This window comes from Pelodiscus sinensis, chromosome 33 (assembly GCF_049634645.1).
Source record: "Pelodiscus sinensis isolate JC-2024 chromosome 33, ASM4963464v1, whole genome shotgun sequence".
Classification (NCBI taxonomy): domain Eukaryota; kingdom Metazoa; phylum Chordata; order Testudines; family Trionychidae; genus Pelodiscus; species Pelodiscus sinensis.
This window is the reverse complement of record NC_134743.1, coordinates 6551638-6571735: the sequence shown is the minus strand read 5'-3', so window position 1 is coordinate 6571735 and position 20098 is coordinate 6551638. Positions and strand designations below refer to the sequence as shown.

General features: G+C 49.2%; 1 long non-coding RNA gene across 1 annotated transcript; it reads left to right on the top strand.

The window, feature by feature from the left end:
- Positions 1 to 6603: 6603 nt before the first annotated feature.
- On the top strand, positions 6604 to 10015 carry LOC142823371 (uncharacterized). Its single transcript, XR_012898596.1, has 3 exons — positions 6604 to 6671; positions 7636 to 7701; positions 9797 to 10015. It is a non-coding gene; the product is annotated as an uncharacterized LOC142823371 (long non-coding RNA).
- Positions 10016 to 20098: the final 10083 nt, after the last annotated feature.

Sequence of the window (20098 nt, the reverse complement as noted above, 5' to 3'; positions counted from 1 at the left end):
AAGGAGTCACAAACGTGGGTTTTCAAGGTCTGCCTAGAGAGGCCTCATGAAAGCTGCCAATCAGAGCCCAGCTGGCTCAGATCTATGGAGCTACAGGGCTTTATTAGGTCAGTTCCTTTCAGGAAGTGGAGGGCCAAGAAAGGATGCTATTCTCTGGCCAAACCAATTCACAGGGGTTTATTTCAGGCAGCATTTTCTGAAGCTGAATTTGCAGAGAGAGAGTCCTTACGAGCCTTCAACATATAATTCGAGGGAGAAACTGAAAGTGGCCCCATAGGAAGAAGCCAAGGAAAAAGTAGCAATAAACTGAAATGAAGCAATGACTCGCTGCTATTTCTAGGTTGGAACCAAGAGTAGTGGGCAGGCCCAGGTTCCCCAGTGGCATAAACCCGATGAAGGGGACAAGGCTTATGGAGAGGTTGAACAAAGAACAGAATATAAAGGGTCCAGAGTTGGGGCTGAAGACCCTAGTGAGGGCAACAGGACCTAAAAGGCATTTGTTTGGACTTTGGGACTTGGCCAGAGGGCTGAGCCATGGAAGACTCACTAAGATCGACTGGCAGGATGCACCTGGGCGAGAAAAGGACTGTGGTATCAAATGCAGTCACTGAGAGGCTTTCAAGGGATGAGCAATCCCCCATTATAGTGCCTAAAAGGAAAAAATCCATGTTTTTAACACAGTACTCATTCATATAGAATAATAAATTACAGTGTATTACGTGTCTCCTCAAATTATATTCGCTATCTTAATGAACAGATTAGAGCTAATGGACATGTTGATTTTATTTCAGCTAATGACTGATCCCATACTCAGGGAGAAGAAGACCCTTAAGTCTGCCTTACATATATTAGAAGAAAGGTCACGGGACAATAACAGCATTGTCCGTCAAATGGCTGTAAGAGGCCTAGGCAATTTAGTCTATGGGGCACCTGAGAAGGTAAGATAGAATACTGAATACAATGCAGCATAACTAGAGAAACTAAAGGAAACAATTGCTCAGGATTTACAGAGGCCATGCACAATGCACTAGGCCAACTTCTGCTCTCTCATACCCCTGTAACCTCTTTGCAGTCAATACACAGCAGGTTTGTTCCCTTGGTAAGCTGGGCATAAGGAAACAATATGGACTTAATATGATCATATGTAAATGTATACTCCCAGGAATGAAGAGTGTAGGCTTTATTTCCAAGATGAGAGATTCTATTCCAGGAAACAGAGACACTAAAAAACTCAAATCATGATAGATAATCAGCTGAACGTAAGCGCCCAGTACAAAGCTGTGACCAAAAGAGCTGAGGTGATCCTCGGAGGCATAGACAGAGGGATTCTGAATAAGAATAAAGAAGTTATTTTACCTCTGCTTATGGCACTGGTGTGAGAACTGCTAGAATACTATGTCAGGATCATGCCTGCAATTCAAGAAGGATGCTGATAAATTGGAGAAGAGTCACAAGAATTTTCAAAGGGCTAGAAAATGTGCCTTTAGATTCAATGGGGGGGGAGGGGGGGGGCGGGGAATGAAGCTAAACTAATTCAGACTGCTAGTAAGGCATACATTTTAATGGTAATTTTAATCATTGGAACCATTTACCAAGGGTTGTGGTGGGGTCTCTATCAGTAGCAACTTTAAAAACAAGATGGGCTGTTTTTCTAAAAGAGGTGCTCTAGTCAAACAGACATTATTTTGGGGAGGTTCTGTGTTGTGAAGGAGGTCAGACTGAATGATCACAATGGTCCCTTTTGGCCTTCAAATCTAAGTAATTAGAAATCTAATAGGATTACATAGGCGTAATATGGCACAGAGTTTGGCTTATTGTAGCTAGTACCTGATGTAAAATATAGCTATAGGTCACTAGGGGGGCAGATGAAATTCCCACTGCTTCATAATTGCTAAAAAAAACATATTCGAAATGTGGTTAGTGGAAAGTGTTTTTTAATGTCATACGTCTGAACAGGTGAAAAAGTACAAGAAGTTTCTTCTGGAGGCACTGATCAGGACTTTAGAAGACCCTTTCAGTTCTGAAGTCGTCGAAAGCATGAAGGCACTGGCCAAAGTCCTTAAGGAGCTGAAAGGGAAGGACATAGGTTCTTCCTTCAGAGACCTCACCACACAGATCCGGAAGTACTTCGATAATGTACGTGAACAGAAGCCTTCAACCCCAGTTCAGCTGACATTGATGAGGCTCCATTTACAATGCATGATGTGTCCTCACTGGGCATTGTTCATGTCAGAATGAAGTGATTTTAGGCCTTAGGGAAGAGATGTGTTTTATGGAGGAGCAGAGAATTAAGAAAATGAGGATGCCATCCCTGCTCCTTCAGTCTCACCCTTCTGTTCATCTTTATTTCCAATGAGAATGGCAAAGGAAGTATGAATACTAGATTAGGTAGCTGCATAACAAGGAAAATGGGCATACAGGGTGTAATAGACTGTTTTGGGCCTGCTCCATACGATTTTTATGTCAGATGGTTGAAATTATTCCATTTTGCAGAGAAGTTTGAGATTTCAAATTTTGGTTTTGTTCCTATTTGGGGGACACACCCCCCAGCCCAAATTTCAAAACTCTTTGTGAAACAGTAATACTATTCTCAACCCAGCTCTACTGGGAGCCTTGCCTGAGGGCAGTCTACTGGCAGACTATGCTGGAGACAGGGAACCTGGAAACACTGGGAATTAGAGGTGCCAGGGTGCACATTTCCTGGCTCCTTGTCAGCCTGCCAGACAGGCTGTTCTGAAGGTGAGGGCCAGGAAGCCCAAGATCCCAGTCAGCCTGCTAGATGGGTCACCAAGAAGCTGACCAAGTACCCCTACTTGGCTTCTGGAAGAATTTTGTCAAAATTGAACTGTCTTCAAAGTATTTTGATGAATCAACACATTTGGCCCAAACTTGATTAATTCCAGTTCTTTTAAACTTCTGTCGTTGGAATCACTCTACCCTAATGTAGAAGAGACAGCTGTGCTAGATACATGATGTGGTTATTTCTTCGTTACCAACCTGTGTGGCTTTCTTGGCTATAGGAGGACAACACTCTTCGTGCATTGGCCTTTGTCCTGTTTGGTATCCTGGCCGGCTCTGCAAAGAGAAAATGGAAGGACTATTTTGCCAAGCAGGTTAGACAGAGCTGGGTCACGCTTCTTATGCACCTGCAAGATCCAAGCCCTGAGGTTTCAATGGTAAGAATGACAGTGACTTAATTACTAAGCAAAAAGAATCTTCCTCCTGATGCCAGGGGAGCTCTGCTATTCCTTCCCGCAGTGGAGACCTAAATTCTTCCCTCAGTTCATTGCCCTCCTTTTGAGTTAATCCCAGACAGGCTGGTCCTTAGCAGCCAGGGTTGTCTCACTGGAGTTCAGGATAGGTCATGGGTCTGATCCCAAGAGTTCATTCCTGCCTATCTCTGCACCCCACGTTCCTGCCTCCCCACAACAGAGGAAAGACCACAGCTATGCCTAGTGAAGCAGCTTTCATAGCTACATCCGTTCTGAAAAAACATTGCTGCTATCTCCAGTTTTCAGTATTATAAAATCATAGAACCATAGGTTTGGAGGAGACCTCAGGAGGTCACTGAGTCCAACCTCCTGCCCAAAACAGGACCAGCCTCAACTAAACAATCCCAGCCAGGGCTTTGTCAAGCTAGGACTTGAAAACTCTAGATTTAGAGGTTCCGTTGCCTCCCTAGGTAACCCATTCCAGTGCTTCACCACCTTCCTAGTAAAATAGTTTTTCCGACTATCCAACCTAGACCTCCCCCACTGTAACTTGAGACCATTGCTCCTCATTCAGTCATCTAGTACCACTGAGAACAGCCTCTCTCCATCCTCTTTGAAATCCCCCTTCAGGTAGTTAAAGCCTTCTATCAAAGCTCCCCTCACTCTTCTCTTCTGAAGACTAAATAATCCCAAATCCCTCAGCCTCTCCTTGTAAATCATGTGTTCCAGCCTCCTAATCATTTTTGTTGCCCTCCGTTGGACTTTCTCCAATGTATCAACATTTTTGAAGTAATGGGGTGCCCAGAATTGGATGCAATACTCCAGAAGTAGAATCCCTTTCCCCCTATTAAAGTCATGCTGGCATATTTTCTGTCTATTACTTCAGGGGAATCCCTTTTATTCTTCGGGTAGATGAGCAGTCAAGGACATGAGTTCCATTTGAATGAGCACAATACGTGTTATGGAACAATTCAATGGTGCAACCCTCTTTTTCAGGAGTGCAGAGCTACATTTCATCTCTGTGCCCCATTTTTGGGACTGAAGAGGCTCCAAACTATACTTAATGAGCATCTTAGTTGGAGAACCGAGCTGAACCCTGAGGAGCTCCAGATGGATATCTGCAGACACCTTGTGAGTGACCTATAGAATTATATGAGATTATTGACAGCATAGGCTTGTGGTGTAGAAGCAGGGGGAATGTGTGATGGGCAATGGAAGTATCTATGGGTATGTCTACGCTACAAAGTTAGTTTGAACTAACGGACGTTAGTTCGAACTAACTTTCATAGGCGCTACACTAGCGCTCCGTTAGTTTGAATTTAATTCGAACTAACGGAGCGCTTAGTTCGAACTAGGTAATCCTCATTCCACGAGGATTAAGCCTAGTTCAAACTTACTAGTTCGAATTAAGGGCTGTGTAGCCCCTTAATGCGAACTAGTGGGAGGCTAGCCCCCCCCAGGTTTCCCTGGTGGCCACTCCGGCCAACACCAGGGAAACTCGTATGCCCCCCTCCCGGCCCCGGACCCCTTAAAGGGGCACGGGATGGCTACGGTGCCCATGCCAGGTGCAAGCCTGCCAGCACCCAGCAGGCAGACCCTGCACCTGGTGCGGATCGAGCCACCCACCCGATGCCCCCCAGTCCTCCCCCTCTTCCCGGGACCAGGCTGGCGGGTCCTGGGAGCTTGCCCGGGACCGCAAAAGGCGGGCTCCCTCCTGGGCTAGTGCGGACATCGTGGACCTCGTCCACGATCTCCGCACTGGGCACAGGAAGGTCGCCGGCTAGGGCAGGAGAGCTGCCAGCCTGGCCACCCAGGAGCAGGAGTGCATGAAAATCAAGGTGGTCCACTGAGACCCCCGACCCTGAGCCCTGAGCCCTGAGCTTACAATGGCCATCCTGGGTCAGAACAAAGGTTCATCTATCCGAGAAGCCTGTCTGCCGACAGCGGCCAACCCTAGGGACCCTGGAGGGGATGGACCGAAGCCAGTGACCAAGCCATTTGTCTCGTGCCATCCCTCTCCAGCCTTCCACAAACTTTGGGCAGGGACACCACTCCTACCCCCTGGCTAATACCACTCCATGGACCCAACCTCCATGGCTTGATCTCACTTCCCTTTAAACTCTGTTCTAGTTGTAGCCTTCACAGCCTCCTGCAGCAAGGAGTTCCACAGGTTGACTCTGTGCTTTGTGAAGAACAACTTTCTGTTACTAGTTTGAAGCCTGTTACCCATTCCTTTCCTTTGGTGTCCTCTAGTCCTTCTTTATGGGAACTAATGAAGAACTTTTCTGTATGCACCCTCTCCACCCAACTCCTGGTTTTAGAGACCTCTATCCTGTCCCCCCTCCGTCTCCTCTTTTCTAAGCTGAAAAGTCCCAGTCTCTTTAGCCTCTCTTCATATGAGACCTGTTCCCAACCCCTGATCATTTTAGTTGCCCTCCCCTCTGCCACCCTCTCTCTTCCCCTCTCCCACCCCCTTTTCCCAGTCTCCCCCAGTTTTGTTCAATAAAGACAGATTCCATTTTTGAACACAATTGTCCTTTATTTTGTACATCAAGAAGAGGGGCTAGGGAAGGGTAAGTGGAAGGAGTTGAGGGCGGAATGGGGTACGCGCCCCCGATGGGGAGGACTGGGCTGGCTCTGCGGGCTTTTGTGGTGGAAGCTCTCCTGCAGCCCCCCAATTGCCCCATCTCCCCAGATGGCAGGCTGCGGCAAGTGCAGCCGGTCTGATGGCCAAGTGCTGTGATGTGCCCAGCGTGGGCACTCCGGGCACTCCAAGCCAAGACTGCTTTGCAAGCGGGGCACCCCTGAGAACTGTCTGTCCGGCGTGGGGGTTGGGACCCTTTAAGCACAGCCCTCGGCTAGCCTGAGACAGCACCTCCACGCTCTTAGTCCTCCTCTGATGTCCTGCCGGCACTGCTTCCGGCCATCCTTAAGCCCGGTTCAGGGTCCACTTAATGTGGACATGCTAGTTCGAATTAGTAAAACGCTAATTCGAACTAGTTTTTTAGTCTAGATCCGTTAGTTTTAATTAGCTTAGTTCGAATTAAGTAATTCGAACTAAGTTAGTTCGAATTAACGTTGTAGTGTAGACGTACCCTATTAGAGTGGGATACAGGACTGAGGGTGAGAGGAATGTAAATCTGCCATAGATTCCCACTTTCCCCACTTCTACACAGCCTCCTGTCCTTTCTTTTATTTACTTGTTTAAATTAAAAAAAAAGTCTGAGTGAGTCCAATAACTGACAGCAGTGGCAAGAGGAACACAGACTGTTTACTTGTGGTTTGTAAAGGCATGTGTTGGCAGTCAAAGGGCATTTCTAGCCAGAGAGAGCTCATGTGTCCCTGATTTTCTCTAGGCCAAAGAGAAGGCTGAGCTACTGGAGAACTTTTACAAAAGCACCATCACATACTTCTGCAGCAGCTGGGAAGAGATCCGGGCAGTTGCAGCCAAGTTAGCTGGTGAGAGAAAGTGTGCCGTGTCCCTTTTGGTATTCCCTTTGAGGTAGACAGAAAAAGTCCCTGTGTGCAGCACTGAGCTACTATTAATCTCTCCGTGCTGTGACTTCTCATGCATAAATGGAGATGTTAATGTTCTCCTACTTCTCCAGTGTGGTGTTAGGAGGAATTTGTAATTTGCAATAGAATGCTTTGAGATGGCGCAGTCATTTAGTAGCAGAGGCTGGCACACTGTCACGTAGGGTATGTTTATTCTCCGATCAAACTAGTGTGCTAAAAATAGAGTAGCTGTGGCAGGAGTAGCAGGAGGGGTTAACTATTCCAAGGATGATCCCATCCAAACCCAAAAGTCTGTTCTCAAGGTGGCTAGCTCCTCCGACTGCTTCTGTCATCTGACCTGCACTCTATTTTTAGTAGTCCGAGTTAGTGTGGACTCAAACTATAGACCTAAGCTCAGTGTTGTTGACTGTTCCTTACTGGTGCTTCATCACTGGGAGGTAGGCAGGCCACCGCCACACAGTGCCTGCTGTTGCAGGTTCCTGATTGCCTTGCCCAGGAAGCACTAGATTCCTCCCCTTTGGCCCTGTGCCATCCTTTCCTTAGCACACCCATGCAAGCCAGGCAAGCATTGTGGCCTAATTAATTTATCCATGTGAGATCCTTGCTTAGTACGCACTTATTCCTGGCCCCAGCCCTTTGTTCACACCACTAGATTAATACACTATCCTAGTATATCTCCACTAACTGACAGCAGTGGCAAGAGGAACATAGATTGTTTAAAGCAAATGAGGTTTTATGTAAACATTCTTAATTTTTTTCTCTTCAGTGTGGACGCTAAACTTTTCTAGTATTTTCTTGCCTACAGCTCACCTTAGACCCACAATAGAAGCCAAAGGGCCAATGTTATCACCTTGCACTTAACAAGAGAAGGTTTTTTATTGATGTTTATTTTACACTGCTTATTTAGGCATCATCCTGGAACATACGGACACCAAGAATATGAAATGGCTGGACATGGAACATCTGTTGACCTGTAAGTAACAAATACAGGTGAAATCCTATTCATTAGTGAGTTATAAAGAAATTTAGCTGACAAGCAAGCAGTAACTGATACCACAGGTGTGAAGTGCATCAGCCACACATCAAAGGACAGATTCAGCTTTAGTCTGCTCTGAAAGAGGTACGTCTACACTACAGCGTTAATTCAAGTTAACTTAATTCGAAATAGTTAATTTGAATTAAGCTAATTCGAATTATGCATCTATACACAAAACCTATTTCAAAATAGCATTTTGTTCTTTTGAAATAGCGCGTCCACACTGAGTGGACCCTGAACCGAAGTTCAGGCTGGCCGGAACCAGTGCTGGCAGGGCATCATGTTAGGACATAGTGTGTGGGGCTGCTGCCTCAGGCTAACTGAGCTCCGTGCTTCACGGGACCCTACCCCCACCCCGAACAGACAGTTCTCAGGGTTCCCCGCTCGCTTGTCTACCCCGATGAGGGAGAGCAAAGCAGTCCTGTCTTGGAGTGCCCTGAGTGCCTGCACTCGGGACACCACAGCACTCGGCCACATGGAGCCAGAGCTGCCCCTGGGCACACCGGTGCGTCTCGTAGGGTTGTTGCCATCAGCCCAGCTGCACTTGCTGCAGGCTACCATCCGGGGAGTCCATCGGGGGGCTGTCAGGATCCAGGAGGCCCTGCAGGAGAGTGTCCACCCCGAGGAGCCCTCAGAGCCACCCCGGTCCTCCCCACCGGGGGCTCGTGCCCCATTCCTCCCTCACGTCCATCTACTTACTCCTCCCTAGCCTCCCTTCCTGATGTCAAATAAAAGACATGTATGTTCAAAAATAGAAACTGGGTTTATTGAACAACAGGGTGAACCTCTGGGGAGACTGGGAAAAGGAGGTGGGAGAGAGGAATAGAGTGGGTGGGAGAGGGGAGGGTGAAACCTGGGAGGAGGAAGTTGGAAGGGAGAAGCAAAGGGAAGAAGGGGGAAGGGAAGATCAGGGCCCAAGGTTGGGGGTCTCACCGCACCAACTTGATTGTCATGCAAACCTGCTCCTGGGTTCGCATGTGGCCTTTGGTGGCCAGGCTGGCAGCTATCCTGCCATTGACGGCCGTGTTCCTCTGTCTAGTGCGGAGATCATGGATGCTGGGGCATCCCTCCCAAACCTGAATAAGGTCCATGATCTCCACCCTGGACCAGGAAGGCACCCGCCTTCTCCAGCCCCTGTCAGGCTCCTGGGTGCTGGCAGACTGCTCCTGAGGAGCAGTGGAGGGTTGGCTGCCAGTGCCTTGCTGGCTCACGTTTTGTGGCTACTGGCTCAGGGGCCCCGGTGGCCACTGCTGGCTCTTGGCTGGTAGGCTTGGATCTGGCACGGGCCAGGGTCTATCCCTTTAATGGCTCTGGGGCCAGGGGGAGAGGAGAGGAAGTTTTCCTGGTTGTGCCCAGAGTGGCCACCAGGGCTCCCTGGGAAGGGCTGGAGGCCCCCTATTTTGAATTAATTGTCTACACAGCACTTAATTTGAAATAGCTATTTCAAATTTGGTGTTACTCCTCGTAGAATGAGGTTTACCAAATTTGAATTAAGCGCTCTGCTATTTCGAATTAATTTCGAAATAGCGGTTTGCATGTATAGATGCTATTAAAGTTAATTCAAAAGAACAGCTGTTATTTTGAATTAACTTTGCGGTGTAGACGTACCTGGAGGAAACTGCAGCCAGTGTGATATAAGTCAGTGCATCTCCTGGCTACCCTGGCAATGCCTCTTCCCAACCTGTGTGATCCACTCTTTGGGCTCCATCGGCTCCCTGGGAGCCACTTTTTGCTACCCCAAACTCCACACCATCAGATTTATTTCTGTCAGGAGATGTAAAATAACTTAAAAGCAGAAGCTATTGAGTCAATGGAGCACCTTCCAATTGGATGAGTTTCTGGTAGGGTCAGGGTCTCCCCTCTCCCCCCTCCTCCATCTCAGTTTGGAGTTTGGAAGGATCCCAATGGAGGAACCTAAAGCTTTGTTTGTACAGAGAGCTTCTGGAGCTTGGTACTCACTGGTACTAAATCTCCAGCTACTGCAGGCATAGGTGACTATATGAAAAGTGAGTCATATTCTCTGTAATTCCAGCTCTCCAGGTCCTACAGAATGACCCAAGTCCCATTGTCCAGCTGGTGGCAACTCAGGTCCTAAGAGACATCTGACCTGGATGAGTGCTCGGGGAATGAAGCACAGACAAATAGAAGAAAGAGCTCCTGCTTCTGTTTCCAGCTTGCACATCATATACTTGGGTGGGAAACTAGACTGAACGCTATATCTGCTAGCTGTCTATGGGGTAGGGGAGTAGTATAAGGGCCCTACCATCAATCAAACATTAGCCCCGCCCCCTGGCCCTGGAAGACCCCCCCCCCCGACTCCCCGGAAGTCCCTTCTCCCTTGTCACTGGCAGTCCCGCCCCTGGAGGGTAGTACATCCGGGTCGAGAGGGACAGGTGACCGGAAGTAAAAAAGGATGTCATGTGACCCCGGTTAGGCCCGTCCCCTGTCACCGGAAGTCCCGCCCTTGGGGGTAATACATCCGGGGTCAAGAGGGGCAGGTGACCGGAAGTAAGGGGTGTCATGTGACCCCTCTAAGGACTTGCCCCTCCTCCCTCTACCAATCAGGAAGGGCTTTCCCCGTAGGAACGCCCCGCGAACCGCTTTGACCAATCGGGGGGCAGTTCCGGGAACGGATGACCCGCCCAGAAGTGGGTCGTATGACCCCTCTAAGAACTCAACCCGCCTCCCTCCACCAATCAGGAGGAGTTTTTTCCCTGTAGGACCGCCTCGTGAACTGCTTTGACCAATCGGGGGGCAGTTCCGGGAACGGATGACCCGCCCAGAAGTGGGTCGTGTGACCCCTCTAAGAACTCACCCTGCCTCCCTCTACCAATCAGGAGGGTTTTTTTCCCTGTAGGACCGCCCCACAAATCGCTTTGACCATTCGGGGGGTGCAGTTCTGGGACCCGTTGACCAGACCGGAAGCTGGTCGTGTGACCCCTCTAAGAGCTTCCCGTGACACCCTCTGTCAATCAGAGCATAGCACTTCCCCATAAGTTCTAGCGCCACACAAAAGAGGCCATCTTGTTCCAAGATACAGCTAGGACACCGCAGCGGCACGCCCACGCTGTCTGAGCACGTTCCGCTCAAGCAGAGGCGGCAACAATACCTGCAAGAGTGGTCATGACTGTATACTGTGTGGCAAAACTCACAATAATTTTTCGCTCCGAACAACTTTTTCACATCCAGAACCCCATAGTATTGCTCATCTCCGCCAAGCGCCGCGCGCCCGGGGCCGGCACTCCCCCCGCAAGCGCCACGCGCCCGGGGCCGGGGCCGGCGCTCCCCCCGCCAAGCGCCGCGCGCCCGAGGCCGGCACTCCCCCTGCCAAGCGCCACGCGCCTGGGGCCGGCGCGCCCCCCCGTGCAAGCGCCACGCGCTATGTGCCCAGGGCCAGGTCAGCCCCGAGCACCTGGCAGGTGCATGCAAATGCCCCTGCGGGCGCCATAGCGCCCGTGGGCACCGTGTTGGGGACCACGGACCTATGGCAATAACAGTATTTAATAAGATTTCCAAACACAGTTCAGCACATAGGCCCTGGAGCTTGCAGTTTATACCCTCTGGAGTCCAAGTCAAACAGTCATGGTACCGCTGGGCTGGCGCATTTATGACACAACCCTCACAGTCCTCAAAAAGCTTTTCCCTAAGACAGTGACTAAGGACGGTATAAACACTAATGCGTACAATAGAGCGCATAACTTTTTTACGCTTATGATGTGGCACTGGCTCAACTAGGTCAATGCACAGCCACCTCCTGAATTCTTCATGGCCGTCATCCTAGGCGTTCTCTTCAATGCTTTGTATCGGTGTTGAGCAAAAACAAGGTGGGCCCGGTTCGTCTTCCTCGTCCGATGCAATGCTGTCCGGGGTCTGACGGTCAGCTAGAAAGGCATCGTCAAGCTGTCAAAAGATTGCCAGAAAGAAATAATGTAAGACGCTCTGGTCATTTTTTTTTTAAAGTTTACAAAATCCCGGATTCCTAACCCCATGATGCCCCAACTTCGATCTTTCATTTACCTATTTGGCTTCTTTTCCATGCGTCTTGTCCGACTCCTGGGAGCCATGGGCACCTTCTTCCTCCAGGCTATCTAGCTTGTCTGGCTGCATCGTGAGCGGTTGGGTTTCGGTGTCAGATATTGGTGTATCCATCAGCGGGTGGGTCAAAGGGCTCCCTTCAACTTCTCCTTCCTCCTCGGAACTGTCGCTGATGTAGCGCTTTCTTCTCGGCACCAAAACAAAGTTGGTGAAAGAAGCCATGATTCCGCGCAGCGTTTGCACGCTCTCTGAAACACGCGCTCTTGGAACAAGATGGCCTCTTTTGTGTGGCGCTAGAACTTACGGGGAAGTGCTATGCTCTGATTGGCAAAGGGTGTCACGGGAAGCTCTTAGAGGGGTCACACGACCCGTCTTCGGTCTGGTCAACGGGTCCCGGAACTGCACTCCCCGGATTGGTCAAAGCGATTTGTGGGGCGGTCCTACAGGGAAAAAACCCCTCCTGATTGGTAGAGGGAGGCAGGGCGAGTTCTTAGAGGGGTCACACAACCCACTGCTGGGTGGGTCATCCGGTCCCAAAACTGCCCCCCGATTGGTCAAAGGGGTTCGCAGGGCGGTCCTACAGGGAAAAACCCCCTCCTGATTGGTGGAGGGAGGCAGGGCAAGTTCTTAGAGGGGTCACACAACCCACTGCTGGGCGGGTCATCCGGTCCCAGAACTGCCCACCCGCTTGGTTAAAGCGGTTCGCGGGGCGGTCCTACAGGGGAAAAACCCTTCCTGATTGGTTGAGGGAGGCGGGGCGAATCCTTAGAGGGGTCACATGACACTCCTTACTTCCGGTCACCTGCCCCTTTTGACCCCGGATGTATTACCCCCAAAGGCAGGACTTCCGGTGACAGGGGACGGGCCTAACGGGGGTCACATGACACCCGGTCAGCTGTCCCTCTTGACCCGGATGTACTACCATCCAGTGGCCGGACTTCTGGTGACAGGGGAGAAGGGAATTCTGGCGGTCAGGGGGCGGGACTTCCGGGATCAGGGGGCAGGGCTAACGTTTGATTGATGGTAGGGCCCTTATATTACTTAGGGCATTACACATGCCGGGGGAATTCACTAAGGGTGGCTTTAATTGGCATTTAAGCATCTAACTGTGGATTTTGGTGATTTCCTTTAGATATCCAGGGCCTTTAACTGTGCTTGTATTGTCCAGTCTCATAAGTTGCTGAGTGTCCTCAAACTCCCTCTGATGATATTGGGAGTTCAGAACACTCTGCCCTTCAAAGAAGGTACTCAGCAGATATCATTCGTCCTCCAAATTTAGAGGCTATGATCCTCCACCTCATAGAAAAAGTTTCCTGAATAGTTAGGTTTCTAGTCTCTCTCAGCACTTTACTCTTGCCCTCCTGGGTTCTGGGCCTATGAGGAGTCACCAGACAACAGTTAGCAAAGGAGGGTAAAAGGCTGAGGGGGTCTGGGATATCATTGTCTGTGGTTCTCAATGGGGAGAGAATCTTCCTGTGATGGCTGAATATGGGAAGGGGATCAGTGTTTTCCCCTGTTGAATTGACACTTTCTGATAATTCACTATATTAGGTAATAGGAGTTCCCCTAATCTTGTGGTGTTTCCTGTTTTGGAGATTGTTTTCCATTCCATATCCAGCAGCTTAATCCCAACCCATATTATTATATTTATTAAGGGGCATTGTACAAATGCTGATGACTCTTTAAGTTTATTTCTCAGGTGCTGGCCATGCTGTGCCTCACAAACAGTCACCTGTAAATAACCCTCCCCTGTAAATAATATAGTGTTTGTATTTACTGTGCACATGTTTCCAATTAAACTCTTTGAAGTATCTGTTTCAATTACTCAGGGGCCTGATTTCTTCTTTCAGAGTATGTCTACACTACAGCATTATTTCAAAATATCTTATTTCGAAATAGCGCGTCTACACACAAAATGCATTTTGAAATAGCGTTTTGCTATTTCGAAATAGCGCGTCCACACTGAGTGGACGGTGAATCGCATTTAAGGCCGGACATAACCAGGTCCGGCAGGGCATCAGGTCAGGAGTTACTTTGTGTGGCTGCTGCCTGAGGCTGTCTGAGGCCTGTGCTTAAAGGCACCCCCCTGGACAGCCAGTTCTCAGGTTTCCCTGCTTGCTTGCCTACCTCCATGAGGGACAGGAAACCATTTTGTCTCTGTGTGCTCTGGTTGCCTTCACTCGGGACATCACAGCACTCTGCAACGTGAAGCCAGAGCTGCCCCTGGGCACTCTGGTGCTTTTCGTGGACGCGTTGCTGCGGACCTGTCTGAACTTTCTGCAGGCTGCCATCTGAGAGGTCCATCAGGGGGCTGTCAGTATCCAGGAGGCTCTGCGGGAGAGCTTCCATCCTGAGGAGCCCTCAGAGCCTCTCTGGTCTGCCCCACTGGGGGCTTGTGCCTCATTCCTCCCTCACGTCCTTCCACTTACCTCTCCCTAAGCCCCCTTCCTGATGTCAAATAAAATACACGTATTTTCATGAACACAAACTATCTTTATTTAACAAAACCCCGGGGGAGAGGGGGGAGAATGAAACTCTGGTGAGACTGGGGAAAGGAGGCGGGAGAGAGGAGAAGAGAGGGGGGGGAGAGGGAAGGGGGAAAACTTGGGGGGAGGAAGCAAGGGGAAGAAAGGGGAGGGGAAGGTCAAGGCTCAGGGTTGGGGGGCTCTCCAGACCAACTTGATTTTCATGCAAACTTGCTCCTGGGTTCACATGTGGCCTTTAGTGCCACGCTGGCAGCTATCCTGCCATTGACGGCCGCATTCCTCTCTCTAGTGCAGAGATCATGGACATTGGGGGCAATCCCCCCAAACCTGAATAAGGTCCATGATCTCCAGCCTGGACCAGGAAGGTGCCCGCCTTCTCCAGCCCCTGTCAGGCTCCTGGGAGCTGGCAGACTGCTCCTGGCGAGTGGTGGAGGGCTGGCTGCCAGTCTTTGCTGGCTCATGTTTGGGGGCCACTGGATCAGGGGTAGTGACTGCTGGCTCTGGCCTGGCAGGCTTGGAACTGGCACAGACACTGTGGCCAGAGTCAACCCCTAAAGGCTCCGGGGAGGGAGGAAGGAGAGGAGTGATCTTGGTTGAGGCTGGAGTGGCCACCAGGGCACCCTGGGAAGTGTCAAAGTCAGACAGGACTCACAGATTTGGCAGACTGCTCTGTTTATTTCAGCAAAGCTTTGCTAAAATGCATTCAGAAAATGTGAGTACCATACAAGGTTCAAACCCCTTGATTTTATACAGTCAAAAGGCCAAGTTAACAAGATCAAAGGGTGTGGCAAAACTTCACATTATTAGTGTGGTTAAGTATCTTCATTTCAATATCAAGCACACAGCAATCTCCTGGCTATATCTCCCTGATTATCTAGAATTGCTTTCTGTCTAACACCTAATGTTTCTCTTCCTGTTAAACTCAGGCCCAAATTGGCTAGCACCTTGATCTGCATACCTACAATCAACATTAACATACTTTTCTTCTTCCTCTTAAAAGACAAACAGAATTCCTTCAACTTATTCAATTATTACAGTACAATTCATCTTTCTCCTACAGTATAATTCTTTCTACTTTCACAATCCCTCCTTTTGGTCAAGCCTCGCCTATGACCAACAATTACTGGGTTCCTTGCATTAACCGTTCTTTGTCTTTTTGTTCATTAGTGATATTTAAAAGCATCAGATTAGCACTCTGGTGTGGGGACATGTCTGTGACATGTCTTGCACAGTTTTGGATACAACAGGAGATTAACTGAAAACATACAAAAATTATTAAGATTCCAAATAGGATAGTCAGGGCTTCCTGAAACAACCAGTTTCCTATGCCAGAGAAATTGGACAAGTTACTTAGCCATTTTCACAGGGAACTTGGCTCTTCGTTGGAAAGGTATGCAATCTTTTTTAAGTAGCTAGCGCGATCTATTCTATCATTGGTGTTGTCTGGTATATATACACAACATTCTTTGCCAATGAGAGCACAGGTCCCTCCTTTTGCTGCCAGCACTATATCCAATGCCTGACGGTTTTGGAGGACCACTTGTCTGATCGCTCCTGTTTCTTTGGCCAGGGCCCTTAAACTTTTTCCAGTTTCATTTTCCATGATTTTAACTACTGTTTGTAACCTCAGAAGCCTTTTTGCATGATGTATTACTCCCCCAAGTGGGTCAAAGGAACCACCAATAGCCTCTTCCCAAGTTAAAGGGCTTATGTGATTCACATACCATTGGGCATCCGACAAGTCCCTTCTTTTTCGCCTAAAATTACGGAGGCGTTCTCATGGGAAGGACTCTAACACTCGGAATTGTGGGAAGAGTTGGGCGGGATAACAGATACCTGACCAGTTAACTGGTAATGTGGTATAGGCCTTTGTTCCACAGACCCAATGATGCCCTATCAAAGCCGGGAAGGGTCGGTTGCACCCCTTTGCCATATAGGTGTCTACAAAGGAGGAGTAATATCCCCCGAAGGGCACACGGTGATTCTCCTTACGGGGAGTGGTGTTATTTGCATGGCATTAAAGATTGTACTGATGTTACAATATGCTGGAGACAACTGCTCCTCCCCAGATTCAGCCCCGTCCCATTACACACCAAACACCAGTGACCTTTTTTCTCCTCCACACTTATCCGTTTAGATACATTTATTCCCACAATTATTCCCACTGCTTCCCAAGTGTCATTACTGTTCCATGTCTTGTTAAACGGGTGAGGCCTGGGGAATTAAGTGGGATTGCCAAGACAGGAACCAGCTTGTGAGTGGGATGGAATGTGGCTGCAGACCCAGCAATTAGAGATATTAAGGGTCTGAGCGATCCATACTTGCTGGTGGATAAAAGAATTGTCATTGTCATTGTGGATTCCCCAGATCTTAAGACACCAGTGGCCGAGGAACAGGCCCCACCAGAGGCACATGTTGGAGGCAAGACCCTTTTGGTTCTGACAACCTCCACTGAGGGAACCGCAGTTACGGTTTTATGTCCACCAGGCAGCAGGCGCTAGGCTCACTACTGCTTCTTCTTGGGCCTTGCTTTTGGTCCTCATCTGCTTCAGGCAATCCTTACGCGAACGTAGGTTGTAAGGTATTGCAGGCTGTTCCTCTACGTCTTCTTCTGGAGTCAAAATTGACTCTGCATGGTCCTGAGGTGATGATTGGTCCGCTGGGGATGGTGCCTTCTTACACTGCGAAGCCTGTATCCATGCTGCGATGCAGGATAACTTAACAGCCGTCTGGGCAGTGAGCAGCACCTGATGCAGGCCCTTCCACCGGGGTTCCATGGCGTGTTTTCATTGGTGGTGTCGTACGTAGACCCAATCACCTGTCTCGAGAGTGTGGCAGGCATCCGAGGTGGGTTCCGTCGGCCAGGCGGTTCGAACCTGTGAATGGAAGTGACTTACAGCTTGCATTAGTCCCTTGCAGTACTGAAGGAGTGTACTGTGAGTCAAGTTCAAGTCTGAGACTGGAGTAATGGTAGCCATTGTTCACATAAACAATTTCAAAAGGACTTAATTTATGTCTTTGGGATGGTAGGGACAGTGCAGCAGGTGTGTGACATGTAACACACGATCCAGGTGCTGAACAAGTTGTTCAGTAAAACGTGTACCCCGGTCACTGGACAGAGTGGCAGGAGTTTCTTTGGCAGGCATAATATGATTTAACAAACATTTGGCAACAGACAGCGAATCAGCTTTGCGACAAGGAAAGACTTCAATCCAACCCGAAAATAAGCATACCATAACCCAAATAAATTCATATAGTTGACACACAGGCATTTGTACAAAATCAAGCTGCCAATGCAAGAACAGTGCTTGGGGCAGGCCCCAGAACCCTTGAGCTACCTTTACAGGTTTGCCAACATTGTAGCTTTGGCAAGTGGTACAGGCGGCACAGTGGTGAGCTGCAAAAGAGCTGAAATGGGGGGCCCACCATTCTGCCTTAGTTACAGCAGAGATCATACCCTCCTTTCCGACATGCGAAATGCCGTGTAGCAGGGCGGCCAGAGCTGGGTAGAGCGAAAAGGGGGCCACAAAGGCACCAATAAGGGGGCGCCAAAGGGAATCAGGGTGTAGAGAGCAACCCTGGGCGACCCAGGAGTCTTTTTCTGTTTCTGAGGCAGAGTCTTGGAGCAGGGTGACTTTAGAAAGGGACTGCGGTGGTACAGAAACAGAAAGGGAACCGAGAAACGCACCTGGGGAAGGTTCTATGGCAGCATTACCCTTAGCAACATCAGTATCTGCTGTGGAGTGACCAGGGCACTTAACAATAGCTAATGCAGATGGGAGTGCATACAGGAGAGCAGCAATGTAGGGGCCATTCTTGATAGGGGTACCAGCAGAGGTAAGGAAACCCCGAGCTTGCCAGAGGGTGCCAAAGTCATGTACAACCCCAAAAGCATATCGAGAATCAGTATAAATGCTGGCGGAGCGTCCCTCAGCCAGAAAGCAAGTGCGGGTTAGGGCAACTAGTTCAGCGACTTGTGCTGAGATCACAGAAGGTAAAGGCGCAGCTCCTAGGGTTTCAGAGAGTGATACCACAGCGTATCCTGCGAGGAGACGACCTTGGCTATCTCTAAAGCAGGAACCGTCAGTGAATAACACAAGGTCGGAGTTAGAGAGAGGGACATCAGAAAGGTCGGGGCATGAGATGGTGACAGCAGAGACACTTGCAAGGCAGTCGTGGGGTTCACCGTCATTAGCCAGAGGAAGGAGAGTGGCAGGGTTCAACTGAGAACAGCACTTTATAGTGATATGCGAAGCCGAAAGCAGTAAAAGTGAGGCGGGCGGAGGAAAGGTGAGCTGTATTACATTGTAGCAGGAGAGTATCTATAGAGTGAGGGACCATGAGAGAAACAGGAGAGCGGAGGACAAGGGATTCAGACATTTCAATTAGGCGTGCCGCGGCAGCCACAGCATGCAGACAGGGGGGTAGACCTTGGGCAACAGGATCCAAGGTGGCAGAGAAATAAGCTACTGGACGATTTTTGCCACCATGCTCCTGAGTAAGAACCCCAAGTGCACAACCAGATTGCTCGTGGCAGAAAAGGGTAAAGGCTTACAGTAGTCAGGTAACCCTAAGGTGGGGGGGGGGGGGGCAGTGAGAAGCACTAAAGAGTCAGTTTCTGAGGCAGATAATGAAGGGGAACAGAGGAGTAGATCATTTACACATTGGACCAATGTGGACCCAGAGGGGAAGACCAGGTTAACAAGGTCTTTGGCTAATGCTTGGGAAAAGTAAGACGGGCTTTCTGTGTACCCCTTGGGAAGCATACTGCTGCTCCTTGTAAGAAAAGGCAAAAAGATATTGGAACTTAGGGTGAACCGGGACAGAAAAGAAAGCAGAACACAGATCAACATCAGTAAAATGAGTTGCATCTGGCAGGATAGAAGCCAGATTGGTTGCTGGGTTAGGGATTACAGGAAAGGTGGGTACAACAATGCAGTTAATAGCTTGAAGATCCTGAACAAACCGCCATGATTTACCATCAGCTTTTCGAACTGGGAGGATAGGAGTGTTACAGGGGCTGGAATAGGGGACAATAATGCCTTGTTCCCACAGGGTGGATATGACCGGAGCTGAAACCTCTAAATCCCAAAAACCCGGTGCCACAACCCCTTCTCCGACCTTATCCCCATTCTTGGTACCCTCCCCGTTCCCAGTACTGTCTGCCCTGCCCTGAATAATGCTGTATTTGCAGAGCTATCAACTTTTGTGAGGACTGCTTCTCTTTCCTTTTAGAGTGCAGTGGCAATGCTCTGCCACTGCTTGCAATTTGTCCATGGTCTTGGCCTCCCATCCAACACTTATTTGCTTTAACATACTGCTAATAGCAGATAAGAGGCTATTAACAAACGCATGCGCCAGGGCGCCCTGTCCATTTTTACCTGGTTGCTGTACCCCAAAAAACCCCCCAAAAAAACCAAACAAACAAAAAAAACCATCAGTCAGTCTGTGTGATAGTTGCCCGGGGTTTTTTTTTTTTCTTTGTTGCTGTTTACGGGGTTATAAGTAGTTTACACAGTTGCAGGAGGTCTGCTTCAGAGGGTTCATAGGCATTGCACACTAGCAAAATTTCTCTGCAAATTTGGTAGGGTTTTCCTGGGGCTTTGGAAAACCTTTTAAAATCGAGTGGAGCTCCGTGTGGGCCAAGGGTTTATAGCTTCAAGTAGGACCGGTCTGAGTCTTCTTGGAGGACGGGGTAAAGGGAATGCTCGATCTGGTGGTGGGAGAGGAGGTTTCCAATAAAGCTTTTTCTTATAATTAGAATTTTTAAGGGAGGCGAGCTTCGATTCAGTTCATTTAAGATTTGCCTCGTC